Source organism: Pyxicephalus adspersus, chromosome 8 (genome assembly GCF_032062135.1).
Source record: "Pyxicephalus adspersus chromosome 8, UCB_Pads_2.0, whole genome shotgun sequence".
NCBI lineage: Eukaryota > Metazoa > Chordata > Amphibia > Anura > Pyxicephalidae > Pyxicephalus > Pyxicephalus adspersus.
The window spans coordinates 55,821,532-55,837,048 of NC_092865.1; the positions used below are offsets into that span (position 1 = coordinate 55,821,532).

At 40.1% G+C, this 15,517-nt stretch overlaps 1 protein-coding gene and 2 non-coding genes across 3 annotated transcripts in view; all 3 read left to right on the forward strand.

Moving 5' to 3' along the window:
• FRMD4B (FERM domain containing 4B) overlaps positions 1–15,517 on the forward strand; it is a 155,019-nt gene that overhangs the window by 11,466 nt on the left and 128,036 nt on the right. The window lies entirely within an intron of this gene.
• Positions 14,677–14,749, forward strand: TRNAR-CCG (transfer RNA arginine (anticodon CCG)). Its single transcript has one exon. It is a non-coding gene; the product is annotated as a tRNA-Arg (tRNA).
• Positions 15,143–15,215, forward strand: TRNAR-CCG (transfer RNA arginine (anticodon CCG)). Its single transcript has one exon. It is a non-coding gene; the product is annotated as a tRNA-Arg (tRNA).

Sequence of the window (15,517 nt, forward strand, 5' to 3'; positions counted from 1 at the left end):
TTGCAGATGGGACCGGCAATTACCCTCCTGCAATAAAATAAGCATACCTGCCTGATAGCAGGCCATCTTGATTGACCAGGCCCGGATGACTGTGCATACACGCAAGTTAATTTTGAAAGTTTCAGAGGTATACGCAAGTTGCCTCTCGCAATTTTTGTGGAAATATTGTTCTGCTTTAAAAATTTGATCTTCAACAGTAAGAGCCTTCATCAGGATCCAACTTGCTGACCTTTCTTTGAAGCCACCTCCCTCCCTCTTCTGTTGTTGTTGTCATTGGGGACACAATGCTTAGGATTTTGTAGTGTTCAGCTTTAAAGCTGACTTCTCTATACATCAGGCATTATCCGTGCGGGATTTATCTGGAAATTGCAGCAGCTGTAGAAGTTCTGCGTGCAATTAAAAAAAGCTGACTGGCAATTACCATCCCTTCAGTACAGCTGTAATCAATGAATGGAAGTACAGACGCCTCCCAAGAATGGAAGCAACTTTCATCATCATCCAAGAACTACTGCCTCTGCTTCCTATATATTATTCATTGGATTCATTTATATAGCTTTGAAAAAGTTCTACAGCATGTAGGGAAATATTCGGAAAACTCTCATAAAGCCTTAATCTGAATATATTTTGCCTTCCCTGGTGCCTTTCCCAGGGACAGTTAAACTGTAAAGGAATAGGGCATGGTGACAACGCATGAGAACAGTTGTAGGCCAGTATTAGACAGTTGTCACCCTCTGTCTGATCTTTATAGGGTCACTATGTCATTTTAATCAATGCTGTCTGGAAAAGACATTTAAATTGTAAATCCTATATTGGATTTTAATGATTGAGTCTGTCTAGTACTTCATTTTAGGATTGTGTGTTTAATGATCAGTTGTCCAAAATAAGAAGTAATATTTATTACTCCATGGCAGACTGTGCGCAGAGTTGTCACAGACACCCAATGGACCCGACACCCTCTGATCAAAGTGCCCCTGGTGACAGGCTCCTGTCCATTAGCAGCCTCAAAGTGCAGCAAGGGAGTTAATCACACGCACGGTTGGCTACCTATAGTCCCCGTCTGCTCCATCTAACCGGTGACACGTGTAAAGTAGGTCAGCATTTGGGATCAATCGTTTATTTATCAGACCGCACTGACAATTGTGGTGAGTCTACGTTATCATCACTGCATGGCCAATGCTTGCTGACCTATGCCATGGCGCTTTGTTATGATGTAGGTCAGCCCCAGAAATAAACATCCCCTGCAAGTACGACATTTCTATTGGGATTTGTGTGCCTGCACCATGGAAGATTGTGCAAGACAGGAAGGTTTGGCTGACAAGAAGACATGTTGGTGGCCAAGAAGACATGTCAGTGTGATGAGGAGGGAATGGATAAATAAGGAATAGGAAATATTGAACGCTATGTACACCTCAAAGGATTTATGCCAGTCATGTCAATGGACCACTGGAGGTCTGTGAGAAAAGTTGGTGGTCCACAGAAAACTTTGAACATTATTTGCAAATTTTTGGTTTAATATATATTAAAACAAAAATAATATTCTAATAAATTCCTATATTCTGAATGACAAATTTTGCCTTTATATTGCACTAAATTCAAGAACTGTACTAGAGACGGAAAAACAAGGGAGGTGCAGCGTGACGTCAGTGTAGTATTAAGTTGAAGGAGGCGACTGTTGCCTAGCCGTATTGTTTCCACCATTACAACAGTCACCCTGCTCCGCCATTACCGATTCTTATCTCATTGTTTTATTTTGTTTATTTCTCATATGCTCTTTTAGGTAAGTATGACCTTAGCTGTGTATTTTCTTTAACTGTTATATTTAATGGCATCAAATAGTTTGACTTTGATAACTATCATTTCTTGTTTGGCCTTATGAATGAAATAAAACATGCACTTTATCAATCATCGCTCTAGCCTGGCTTCCTAATACTGAGAATGGTGGATCATGCCTGTTCAATGTGTGTCACCCAGACTGTTTATACATTCACCAGGGTGCATGTTGATTGAAGGAACACAATAGACAGAGTGTTGTCATCTCAGTAGGAAGAACCGTTCAAGAACCATATGGAAGGAAAAGCAGGAAATATTGCAATAAAAGCTGCAGTATTCAAAGGCCTGGAAAATACTTTTTGGTTTATATTCATGTTCTAAAATATGTATGAGATTTTGATGATTGGATGTTTGGATCTACTCTATACTGAAAAAAGAAAGGCTAGATTGGGCACCAGAGGAAGATCATTAAGGACATTGTTAGGTCCAGGTTTGTTTGTCTCTATCTTGGGCCACAACTGCAATTTCATTACCAATAATGGTTTTCCCTTTGAGTGTTATTTCAGACAGTTTACCGCTCACTCGCATGCACCTAACCTCTCCTATTCAAATAAATGGGAACAGTTAGGAACCTTTATATGCATGTCGATGCATTTGCATTGTGGTGAGGACCCTGCACAGTTCCTAGATGCTGTATGTGGCTTCTGGCCACACGCTTGCTTTTTCTCCTCTGGGGGTAAAACCAGAACCACAAGGTAAGTGCATCATGTGTTGACCCGCAGTGTGGTTTGACACTTCTGAATGCATTGCAGCAACTTGCTATGTGCCCAGGAGCAGCAAAACCACACAGGTTAAGACCTGCATGTCTGAAGGGTAGCCTAAATCCCCCTCTTCTCTTTGGTACATTTGTATGTAAGTTGAAGGAAGACAGTGCGATACAAATGATCACAACTAACCTCCCCAGGGAGGTATAAAAGGCTCCTGGAGCACATGAGGAACACTCTAAGTATCTCCTTCTGCTTCCCAGCAAACACCAACACCTGGTAATTTGCAAACATGCCACCTTACAGTGCCAAACTAAAGATCTATGTGCCCAGGAGCAGCACCACGTGTCTGAAAGTAGCCTAAATCCCTCTTTCTGCATTTATGTGTCTGTTAGCTGAAGGCGAATGGAGTGATCCAGATGTGTCATATCCAACCTCTCCGGGGAGGTGTAGCCGGCTCCTGGAGGACCTAAAGAGCAATCTAGGTAATCTTCTGCTTCCCAGCATTCACCAAAGCCTGGCCATGTTTATATTGTAGACACGTCATTCTACAGAGCCTAACTATTTCTCATTAAATTAAATATTGATGATGAAGGGGGCGTACTGCATTGCTGTAGGGTGGAAATCTCAACATTTGTGGTGGTTCTGTGGCATCTTGAAGCTGAGAAGAATGGAGAAGTTCTTTGTAGCATTGGAGATAAAACTGGTTGTCCAGCAGTGTCTGCAATGCGGGGTTTGCTTTGCTCTTTGGCACTGGAAGGTGGGTCGGTTACAATCCTAATAAAAATGTACATGCATTTTAAAGCAGTGATATTTGTGTACAAACGTTATACCTTACTTGGCTGCCAAGATTTCTTTATTGATCACATCTTCAATCAAAAATTGAACAGGCAAGAAAATTGCATGGTGTATGCCTAGCATACAGAAATTCCATTACATACGTCTCAAAACTGGACATCTGGATGGAGTTGTCCTTTAATTTAATCCAGGTCAGCAGATTCCACACAGGACTATCATTCCACAATGCAGATTTTGTAGTTTTACAGCATAGTAGCACAATTACCTGCAAATGAAATACAGCTGATATGCGATAAATGCAGATAGAAGCATCGTTATCAGTAGATTGTTAAAAAAAAACTTGTTAAAACATTTCTTTGACACAGTTCGAGTTGAGATGTCTGTTCAGGTTATTTGCATAGTTCCTGTTCACAGACTGGAGGTGTTATTATTACACTATTGTAAAGTGAAGTCGAAAAGCTGGGTAAAGCATTGAAATGAGCTGCAGATTGTTAAGCAAAAGTTTATGGCTGTTTTCTTTACTGTTCTGAAGCCAAATGGGAATAATTGTCACCAAAAAACAATAATTTCCAGCGACAGTACGAATAAACTGGCTCTGTATAGAGAGCACCATTCTACTCTATGGAGAGGGGAGGGGAGGATGGTCAGGAGGCTCCCTGCTGCGTCATCCGTATAGAAAACCAACAGTGGTCATTCCTTCCATCGTTTAGTGATCCAACAGAACAAATCAATACACAGTGTTGGAAGACCGCTGTACAGACGCCAGCTCTTCACCCAAGATGATCATGAAAGTTTATCCCAGGAAACGGAATAGCATCTGTACACAGCTATCATCAATAATCTTATGCTAAACTAGACATTAACCCAAGCACTAAAAATCCAATATAAGCTTTAATATGTCATTTTCAAAGTCATTTTTCCATATCGTTGAGCTGCAGGAACCGGCATGTGTTTCCATGTGCCGTGACTGCATGGTGCCATGAACTGCATTAGGACAGAATTTTCCCTTAAATTGGCAGCCTACCCACCACGATGGTCCAAAAACTAAACATGCATTATCTTTGGTGGCACACAGAGCTGCAGTGCACTTGGTGGTGCATTAGGGTGCTATTCAGCATGAATGATATTGCACCAATACATGAGATGTGTGCTTTTGTGTACTATGGTTATTGCAACACATATTTTAAAACTGGTCTTAAGTCTGCATCTCCTATTGGAATATACCTGATGACCCTACTATAGGCCTTTATTTGGGTGTCAAAGACAATGTTCTGGTGTGCCAATGTCCTGGTGACAACGCTCTACCCCTCTTGCATGGTCACTCTGCACATGCTTTCCTGTTAAGAGCCATACAGATGACCAATGGATGTCAGAGGAAATTATTTTTATTATCGTTTCCAGTGACATGTAAATAAATGAGGGCCACACACACAGCACCCATAATGTTCTATTGAAAGATGAGGTGGGCCTGAGAGAATAGCACCCTGCTGTGCTCTTCTCCATAGGAGCAAGCTGTTGGGGTGAGTGGCCTGGAATGACTGCTGTTGTTATTTCAGATTTGTCATTCATTGATCTCCTATGGGGATGGCTGTACATATGTACTGGCAACAAATATCTGACAGCTTTGGAGACTACAAGTAGCCATGCAGGGGAACCTTGCACAGTGTCAGTACCATTCGAAAACCCAGTTCAAGGAGCCTACGTACCATTTACAATAGGCTTGTATTGTGTGGCTTACTGGCCATATAGTAAACATGGATGTCAGCCGTATGTGTCCAAGCTGCAATACAAACCCAAAATGCTATAGAAAAAACAAATAATTCAGGAAGAACTTACATGTGTGTGCAGTGTTTTGGGGCTTCCATCCAATCAATTATACTGACAACATGGGCAGCGAATTCACTTCTGTACGGAGGCCTCCAAAACATATGGATGGAAGCTCCCTTATGGGTGTTGGTGGCATATCAATCTTGCTAACAAATCTGGAATATGGATACAAAAAATTCTTCTCTGAATTTCTGTTGGATTGAAAGCTCAGAAGATCTGAATATTTTATCCTGTAAATCAGCTTGTTGTTGTTGTACATACAGAATTATACAAAGTAGCGTTTCTCACCCAGATTGTACTGTAAATAATTTTAAGTTTTGCTCCCCCCATGGCCAAACAGAATCCATAACAGAAGTTCAGAAAGATAAAGCCGCTGTATATTTGCCGATTCAGCACTGGCTCATGTAAATATTTCTTTTCCCATTGTGTTTGTGTCCAGTGTTGTATTATTTCATTATCGGCAGGGCCCCCTGATGTGATGTGTGTACAGCTTCACCCCCCCAGGATTGTTTTGCCTTCCAGGCAGAAATAACACATAGACCCACACACAGCTGTTACCCCGGCAGAAGCTTGGCCTCCTGTGGTTACCCCATCCCGTAAGTAACCCTTCATCCATTATACACCCCCCCCACCACCCTTTCTCTGACATATTTTATGATACATTACTTAAAAAAATATTTTTTTTCACTTGTTCATAAAAAAAAAATATTCATCTTTTTCAATCTCTGTGTCATACAGTAAATCTGTGAAATAACTCTTATCTGCATTCTGCATTTCAATACTAATACCTTACTTAAGGCAACAAGCCAGGTATAAAATGTAATGCAATTCCTTCCAGCAAGGGGATGTAATTAAATCAACATGTTGACCCCTTCAGAATCAGATTTGGACCATGCATTGAGAATTGACTAAGTTTTGTATGCAGAGGAAACATAGATTGGAAAGCTAAACCACCACTACTTCCCACCACTATATATCTCCCTCCTATTGTGTGTGGAATTCCCCCACCTACTAGATTGTAAGCTCTTCAGGGCAGGGTCCTCTCCTCCTGTGTCACTGTCTGTATTAGTCTGTCATTTGCAATCCCTATTTGTTGTACAGCGCTGCGTAATATGTTGGCGCTATATAAATATATAAATCCTGTTTATTAATAATATTTAATAATAATAATAATAATAAGCTAAACTGAAATTCCCCACTATGTACACATGAATAAAATTTGGTAAATCAATTTTATCTTTCTGTGGGTGACGTGAGCTAATGTCATGGCATCCAGGCATTGAGAAACTAATATCAGCCCTCAATCAAAGTGAATGAAGACTGTAATAATGTTGGTGCCAACAATGCCAATCTACTAAAGCTTATGTGTCCTAATCTTGGGTTTATTCCACATGATTTGGAACCAGAACATATGGGATCTTTTAGTTATGGTGGAATTGGTACCTTCATCCTTCATTAATGCCACCATTAGTTTCTGAAGCAGATCTTAGTCTAAGGAAGTATCTATCTCCATAGCAGTCCATGCTATTGCAATGGGGACCAGAAACTTCCCAGCTCTACAGTGATTTGTGAGGATAGCAATGATGTAGCTGATACAATACAACTCATATAAGACAAGCTTGATTCTTGGCCCTTGCCTTGTTAACTCCCCTCATGCCCCCTTTCAAATTTAAGTTGGGTCCACCTTCTATTACCATATCGCCTCACTTTTATTGTGCATATAAGCCCTCTCCTGCACCCCCCAAGATCGGATCTTGTGTTTTCTCCCACTTACACCATCATGTGTTCCAACCCTTCCCACCACTATTAAGGCACCATGGTATGGTTGTGGTGCATTGTGTTGCTCAATGCCAGCCAAATGCAATACCAAGCCTAAAATGTTTCCAAACACAAAACACACATAGAACATGGAAAATGCAACATGCTGCAATAATGTATTTTGCAAGGGCCATGATCAGGATGCAACAATGGGTTTTCTTGTACCGGACTCTAATGAAAAGAGCTTGACTTGATGGAACTTTTAGACATGAAAGCGGAAAAAGTTTACCTAATATGGGGCCAAAAATTTTCATGGTGGTCCTGATTTTGGCTCCTGTTGTGAAAATGGTAACACATACATCTATGTAATGGGGATCAACAAATGTCAGCTTAGATTGGGTTGAGTGCATTAAGCAATCGCCAATGTGCACAAAATGCAACAAGTATTGTAAATCCAGCCAAGCTCCCTCCCACCTCTCCACCATAAGGTTCTGTCCCCCATATCCCTCTAAATGCCTTTCTATAAACTCCCCCCCCCCCCAAAAAAATAGTGCACATTCTTTACATATACCTCTTCAAGCTCATTACTGGTATCTAAAAGCCATTTCTATGGCTGATTGCTGGTACTGACATTTCCTATTGCTGCTTTGCAAGAATTCTGCACTTTATATTTCTATGTTTGTAACACTAACAATGAACCTTTCCTATTATTTCCCTTTTGTTAAATATAACTTTGAAGTTTGTTATATCTGTTCAATAGATGCAAACATATACCTGCCAGAAATCTTGTGATAGTTCTTTGCTCCTGCTGTCTGTATCAGTTACAATAAATTCCATTTTTATTCCTGATCCACTAATTGCCTCTCCACCCATTGCTCATCAGCTCGTCCAAATACCATAAATTCCATGTTCCATCTACAAAGCTATTAGCTTTAGAATAAAAATATGCTTCTTTTATTTATCGCTGTATAAAGTGTTACAAGCTAGAGCCTCTTCAGTTCCTGGAGTGCCTTTATTCCAGATGAAGCCCTTTGTGATGGCACACGACAGCTGGCAGCCATTCAAATGTACACAGTAACCTCTGTAGAACTCTCTGCCATCTTCAAGAACCCGATTGATTGTTTAAAATGAGCTTTGTGACAGCGACCGTCAGCTGCTTCCTTTATTTCAGCCCCTCTGGTGGATTATTTTCACTTGTTCTTTAATCTGGAAAACCATTATACCTATTAAGGGGCTGACACATACAGTCTGTGGCTCGCAGCGGGTACCCATCACTCATCGCACAATCAAAACCTGATGCATTCTCTCTCGGAGAAGCTTCCACATTATTCGGAATTCAGAGGAAAAAGATTAATCTGAAATTTGGGATACGTTCCTGGAAAAAGGCTGCAACCAAATACCAAGTGAAGGCTGGGCATGGAATTGGTTCTGCCATGTTGGTCAACGATTGGCCTTGTTTTTCCCCATAATTGTGCCTGGTGTTAAAGTGACCCTGTCTTCTTTTTTAAAAAATAGGTCAGCAGCACCCTGTTAAAGGAGGAAAATAAAGCTAAACTCCACACAAACCGGTGAATGAGATTTGGAGTCACAGTCATCACTTTGAAGCTACGTACCCATGCTAGATGACTGTCGCCCGAAATGAATGGTCGTAATCCTTTAGCATGCCCGATTCTCATTTAGCCTCTGCAGTGCTTCCACCTGACTGCACATTTTCCAGATCTATATCCAGATCTGTATGGCATACTGTGGCCCATGATGGCCCCCGCTGCCCCCGCCTAAAGCATTGCCACCTCCTAGGCTGGATCATAGCAATTGCTTTACTGCAGCCACTTCTACCTGTGTACCCATTCAGGAGAATTTCCCTCTGACAACTAGGAAGGGATGAAAAGAAATTTGTAATACAATGAAAATACATATTTTTTTTATTTTAAGTATGGTATGGGGAATGTTTAGTCCTTCAATGAAAAATTTTAGGGGGTTCAATTTGTATTTATATTCAATTTGGGGTACAATTTGTATTTACATTCAATAGGCATTGTTATATATAAACATCACCCACCTTCCTTGTGCCAAAAACCAAGGAGGGACATTGATTGGATGACAGCACACCCAGTTTGTCAATAAGAACTGGAGGCGGAGCTATTATATCAGTCATTTGCTTCTAGCCAATCACTTTATCATTTCCCATGACTTTCGTCCTAAATACTTTGTCACAATGAATTGCAATGTCTCGTCACCTCTACACCGGGGGCCGCTTTTGACGTATTGTTTAAATGTTTGTGACTCAGGAAATCCTGTGAGATTGCTATTTCTGTGGAGATTTTAAATGATTAAGATGTTATTTGGGCGTGTTGTGTTTCCTAACCCCCCCAGCCCCGTGAATTGGGAATCTGATTGGGAACATATTAATAAAACATATGTAGCATATGGTGCGGACATATGCATTTTCTGCAAATCCTGAGTGAGCCACATTGCCATCTCACATGTGCCAGTCGCATATGGCCGGGGCAGATGCGCCTCTGAAAAGGCCCAATGCTTGATAATTCTAAAAGTTCCAAATCTCATGTATTTGCAGCAAGAACTAATGTTTGTTAGCTTTTTGTGATTAATTTGCTTTTTATATTTTTGCTGAATGACTAGGAAACAAGATAAGCCAACTGCGAGACCCCAATCAGAAATTTCTGGACCCCACATTTCCCCACCCCCCCATGTCCAAAAGTTCCAGCATTGCAAAAGTTATGCTCCTTTGATCAGGGTGTGATGCAGAATTACCCCTTTCCCCACCCTGATGAAGGCCAGGGCCATATGTATTGTTTTCAATCAAAGCCCCTTGGTAGGTTGTGTGCTGCAGGTTTGATAAGAAGACATTTACACCATAATGCATGTCATGTGTTGTGTGCTGCAATGCATTGTACATTTCCGTTACGTTATAATTAAATCAAGATTTATTGCACCCCAAAGCACATCTACATTGCATTGCAACACATCTGCAGCTTGGAACATTGCAATGAACAGAAGTATATGCGCTTTGCTTTGCATTGTGCTCAGCTGCAGTTCTTATTTTCATGCATTAAATTTATTGAATAGTTTGGTACTGCTGCATATTGCAATATGGTGTGAACAGGCCCAGATATATTGTATATTATATTGTGAGCTCCTTTGAGGGGCAGTTAGTGACATGACTAGGCACTTTGTAAAGTGCTGCTTAATATGTCAGCACCATATGAATACTGTATTATAAATATATTTATATATATTTACACCTCTATATACACCTCTCTTTACAACTGCCCTTGTGAGCCAAACCACTAATACAGGTCGTGGAAACAGCGGCTCCTTGCTGCTGCCACCTTGCCAGCTGATCCCTTTGCCCATTCCCAATGAATAAAAGTTTTATTTTTTTTGGTACTGAACCTGTCACTACCATCCCCATTCATTTCCCATAGGCAGCCTTGTATGAGATGTCACAGGTATTGTCTCCAGTTTCTGGCCATAAGGAAGCTGCAATTGTGGCAAATCCATCTGAGCAAACTCGACCTTGTACTGGCTTTTCAAAATGCCAAGTTTATAATTTTGGCAGATGGATAATAATGTATTATACAATTATCAGTAGTTAGGCCAGCCTTTTTTGAGCTTTTTAACATGGGAGAACCCTTGAAATAACTTTCAGGTCTTCAGGGAACCCCTTCTATATTTACTATATCCACAGCTCACTATGGTTGACAATAATGCATATGAAGACACGGGATGCATTTTACCGCTTTTATTTTTCTCATGATGTCACCACATAATTCTTCACTTTCCTGACAAGGTATGGATAAAAGCTTTGATCAAAGTAGTTTTGCAAAGATGGGGCTCACTCATCAAAAAATTGCACCCTAAAAACAGATTACCACTTTTTTTTAACACTTGGTGATTAGTAAATGATTGCTGTATGATAATTAACCTAAAGTGGTGATGAGAAGCACTGTTCACTTGAACAAAGTACTGATGTCCATATTAAGCGATTTTGATTATTAGAAACAAACACCTATGATCCCCATTATGGCCTACTGGATATTTTTGGCACATCTCCATGTTCATAAATGGGGATCTCAGTGTTATTTTAACATTTGAAGCCTGTGTATAGCCACTAACTACATGCACTTCACAGATGGCATTTCTTAGGATTGGATGATGACAGTTTAGGATTATGTTGGTGTAATGTGCATCAACACATTTAGGAATTACAAAACCAAAGCGCAATTGGCAGACAGAAACACCTTATAATAGGAAGTGCTTAAAAAGGGCAATTTGTCAGCCTGACAACACTGTTGTAAATTGTAGGGCAGGGGCTTAGTGGTGTCAGTCTATAACAAGATGCACAGTTATTGGCAGTCTTCTTGGGTAAGAAATAAAATGATTTGCTTAAGAAAACTGTATAGTGCCAAATATGCTAACTTTAGGTTTACATGCATGTTAATGTGTATATAGAACATGAAAAAAAAATAATATTCATAATAGTGTGGTGGTCAGAAGGAAGAATTCTTACATTGTTGGCCGTTGGCCACCCTTACAGATAACCAAAATGATCATTGGTATCAGTTTAACTGAGTCACAAAGTGCTCATTGATCAAGGAACCCCCAGCAACCTCTGGAGGAACCCTGGTGAGTTAAACTGTATAATTTCTATAGAGGTCAACAGATCAGAGTTACAACTAAGAGGACCTGGTTAAGGATCAACCCCTAAACTAAGGGCTACTTGGGATCTATATATTCATAACCAATCTAAATGTATAATCTATAATTTATTACAGAAAACATTTGTGACCGGCTGCTCCTGCTCATCCCACACTATTCTCTGCATTACATAAAATATGTAATCATAATAGTCTTATAAATGTATTCAAAGCTCCATCTCCTCCATAGCCTGACAATTATTGAGGACGGCTCAGCTCTAATATCTAAGGACCTAGAAAGGAGAAAATGAATTGAACATATAAATAAATCAGTCCCGGCACATCTCTGTAGACTTTAGTGATGGGTTAGTGGTTCCCTGGAGTTTGCATAACTCAACCGACCAGCTGTCTCGGCGAGAGGGGCCGAGAGTAACCCAACAGCTGTGAGTTAGTATCTGCCAAGGCAGTCACACTGCAAGCAACAGAGTATGTGTGTCGCATGCATCCTGTGTGACTGATTGCTGTAATTTCTTACAATTAAACCTATTCATATGCAGATTTCTTCATTGAATAGGTGATACATAGAATTCACTGGGAGTATTTTCTCCAAGCTGCACAGGCCTGGTTTAAAAGCTTTTCAAAATTGCCTTGGCCATCCAGATATTGATTGTAGCAATTTTATTGCCTGATCCTTTATAATCTTTTAGGGATCATATTCTATAACAATACCTAAAGGGAATGTATAGTGGCTTTGGTTAGTATTAATATTAGCTTTGATATATATATATATAAAGTAGACCCTCATTTGTTGCAAGGGTTACGTTCTAAAACCACCCACGATAAACGAAAATCCGCTATACATAGATGCCCAACTTTCCCCAACTGCACGAATAGCTAGCAGCCAATCACAACTGAATCCCGGCTGCTGTCGATTCGTGCAGTTAATCGGAATGCTCCATTAATTAAATCCAATTGAATGGGGCATTCCGATTGGCCAGACTTGTTCCTCTTTTAGCTCACAGCATCCCCACACTGCGCTTTCTAATACAACACCAGGGGTTTGCAGAAAACGCCATATACCGGGACCAGGTGGGGGACTACTGTATATATAGTACATATATATATATATATATATATAGCACCACCATTAATCACAGTGTTGTACAATTAATAGAGTTTTTTTAAAAGAGTTGATGTTTGAAGTGGCTGTTGTTTCAAAGAAATACCCAAATAAGTGGCTGTAAAAGAGGATATTGATGATTGATGGCATTATTGGCTATAAAAGGGAATATTCCAAAAATTTTGAAAAAGGTAGTTTTTTTCTTCTTTATTTTATTAGAACTCTTCTTATATATATTGCGGGTAAAGTGACAAAAATGTGAGAACTAAAGCTGCAAAGTTAGATAACAAAACTCATGATAGTCCCACTGGAATTGATGCAGAATGCAGTTCTGTACATCCTTAATGCTGGGCAGTTGGTAATGTTTCTGATGGCAGCTAGGTGGCGCCGTTTCCTACATGTTATCCTTGGCCATAACCCCAATATAATTTGTTAGCACTGTTACATATGGTTGAGACCTATACAGTAGAACTGCACCTGACTGTTCCTTCTTTTGCTGTTTTTGGAGGTTCGGGGCAATATAAACATTGCTTTGTTTTTATTAAGACTGTCTGCAGTAAAAAGTGTAGTGAAGCAACATGTCTTTAATCTGACCAAAGAGAAGGCATTAAGGGTGCATTTGTCCTCACAAATAATAAAAGGCTTTGTCTCATGGACTTTACACTTAGTGCAAGCTCTCAGCAAGATTTGGAGTATCCTTCATTCCTCAGATCCCCTCAGGGTTAGGGCAAAGTTACCCTAGGGGTATTTTTTAAATGTCTAAAAAAAAGCAACATTTTAGCTGCAAGGTCTACTTTAAGCATTTATTGATCTTGTAATATACAGGTGTCCACTAGAGGGCACATTTACAATGTTCAAAACACATAAAAGGGAGTAGGAATATAAACAAGTAGATATATATCTCTTACAAGTCAAGATGGTGCCAGTCACATATCTGATAAACCAAAAACAACTACACGGGATATTACATTATAATCATTGTAGTTCTACAAAGATGAACAGACATTAAACAATAATTGTCAACACTGCCACCTATTGGCAGATTGACCGAAATTCAGTATAACCTATGGGAATGGTTGTTGTACCACCGTTTGTATAACCAGCCTGCTTACAAAATTATATTAAGGGAAATGCTGCAAATGGATTTAAATATGTACAAGCTGAAAATGAAGTACAAGTTTCTGTTTAATCTGAATCTTTTTCTGGGTGTGCAGAAGCAGTTGGTATTTTCTGGCTTTTCATGGTAATACAGTTTAGTGTAAATTGCTCCTTTAGTAATTTATTCAGTACTTAACACATATTGGTTACTTATGGAGCTGCAGGCTAATGAACTTAGTTTGTATTAAGTGCGCTGCCTTCTGAAGAACATGTTCTCATTAGAATTCAAGGACAGTGTTTGGTATTCCGGAGAGCGCGTATATGCAGATTTATAGAACATCCCGGCCATGGCGGCTCCTCTGTGGCTTTCTATGCTGGGTCCGAGTAAACAGAATGCGACAGTTTAAGTGCAGCTCTAAATGTAAATGTTGTTTTAATCTGCTGTTATCTTTTATTACATATTGCTTATTCACTAAATCAGAGGAAAGAGGGAAACATATGAAATGCAAATTGCATTGGGGGCAACCAGAAGTCTATTAAGTTCTTAAGGAGACCCTGTCACTTTGTCCATTCAGAGCTGGGTGAGCTGGTCAGTTTAAAGAGACCCTGGCACTAAATATTTTAAATACTTATGTGCTCTGTTTTTTAATGAATGGCTCATTAACTGAATAATCTTTTTCTGCACCAACTGCAAAATACCCAGTGATTTCGGTTATGGGCAAGTATAAGTTCTCCTCTCATGATGCCCTGCTCAGGTCCAGCAATTTGAGAACTGTCTCAGGATGAAGCCAGTGATGCCACTGCTTCCTCTAAACTCCACCAACTCTCGTGGGCAGCCTGATCATTGTCACAGAAAGTGACATCACCATTACAGACTCTATGTGGCCCAGTGGCCTAATGGATAAGGCATCAGCCTCCGGAGCTGGGGATTGTGGGTTCAAATCCCATCTGGGTCATAAGATTTATATATCCTATTGGTTTGATACAAAAATTACATTTAAATGGTGAACCAAGCACTGTAGTAGGTTAAAGGTTAACATGATTATACGGTAGTACATGCATCTCAATTAAATAATTCAAATTTCACCCAAAAAGGAGGCCCATTAGCAGCGGGTGAAGCCACAATTGTCATTTAAAGCTCCATCTATCCAATGATTTGTTGCAGGAACATTGGTTGCAACAGTTGAAATGGCAACCAGGCTCCTGCTCCTTTGGGGTATGTTTACCCCTCTGTTACTGCAGGATGGGCGTACAATGCTAAGGGGGTCATCGAAAATTCTTAATGCCACAGCAAAGTTGCAGCTCTGGATGGGGATGGGGGTGAATGAGATGCAAAGGCTTCACCAAGTGGCCCAGTGGCCTAATGGATAAGGCGTCAGCCTCCGGAGCTGAAGATTGTGGGTTCAAGTCCCATCTGGGTCGTAGGCATTATAATACCTGATCCTACCAAGAAGTATAAAAATAATATAACTAAAATGTTAGACAGTAATGACTTGCAAAATCTGTCTTTACCAGTTAATATGCATATGCTTCAGAAAAATCGAGTTTACCTTGAATTTCCTGCACTGATATTGGAGTACTTAAAGAGGAACTAAACTAAAAACTGCCAAAAAAAAAAATACACTTAACTTCAATCCCGCAAGGCAGTCTGATCCCTCCAGGTTTGTCTTGCATCTGGCCCGGACGCCTCCATCTTTGTCTCTTCATCCTACGTCACACGACCC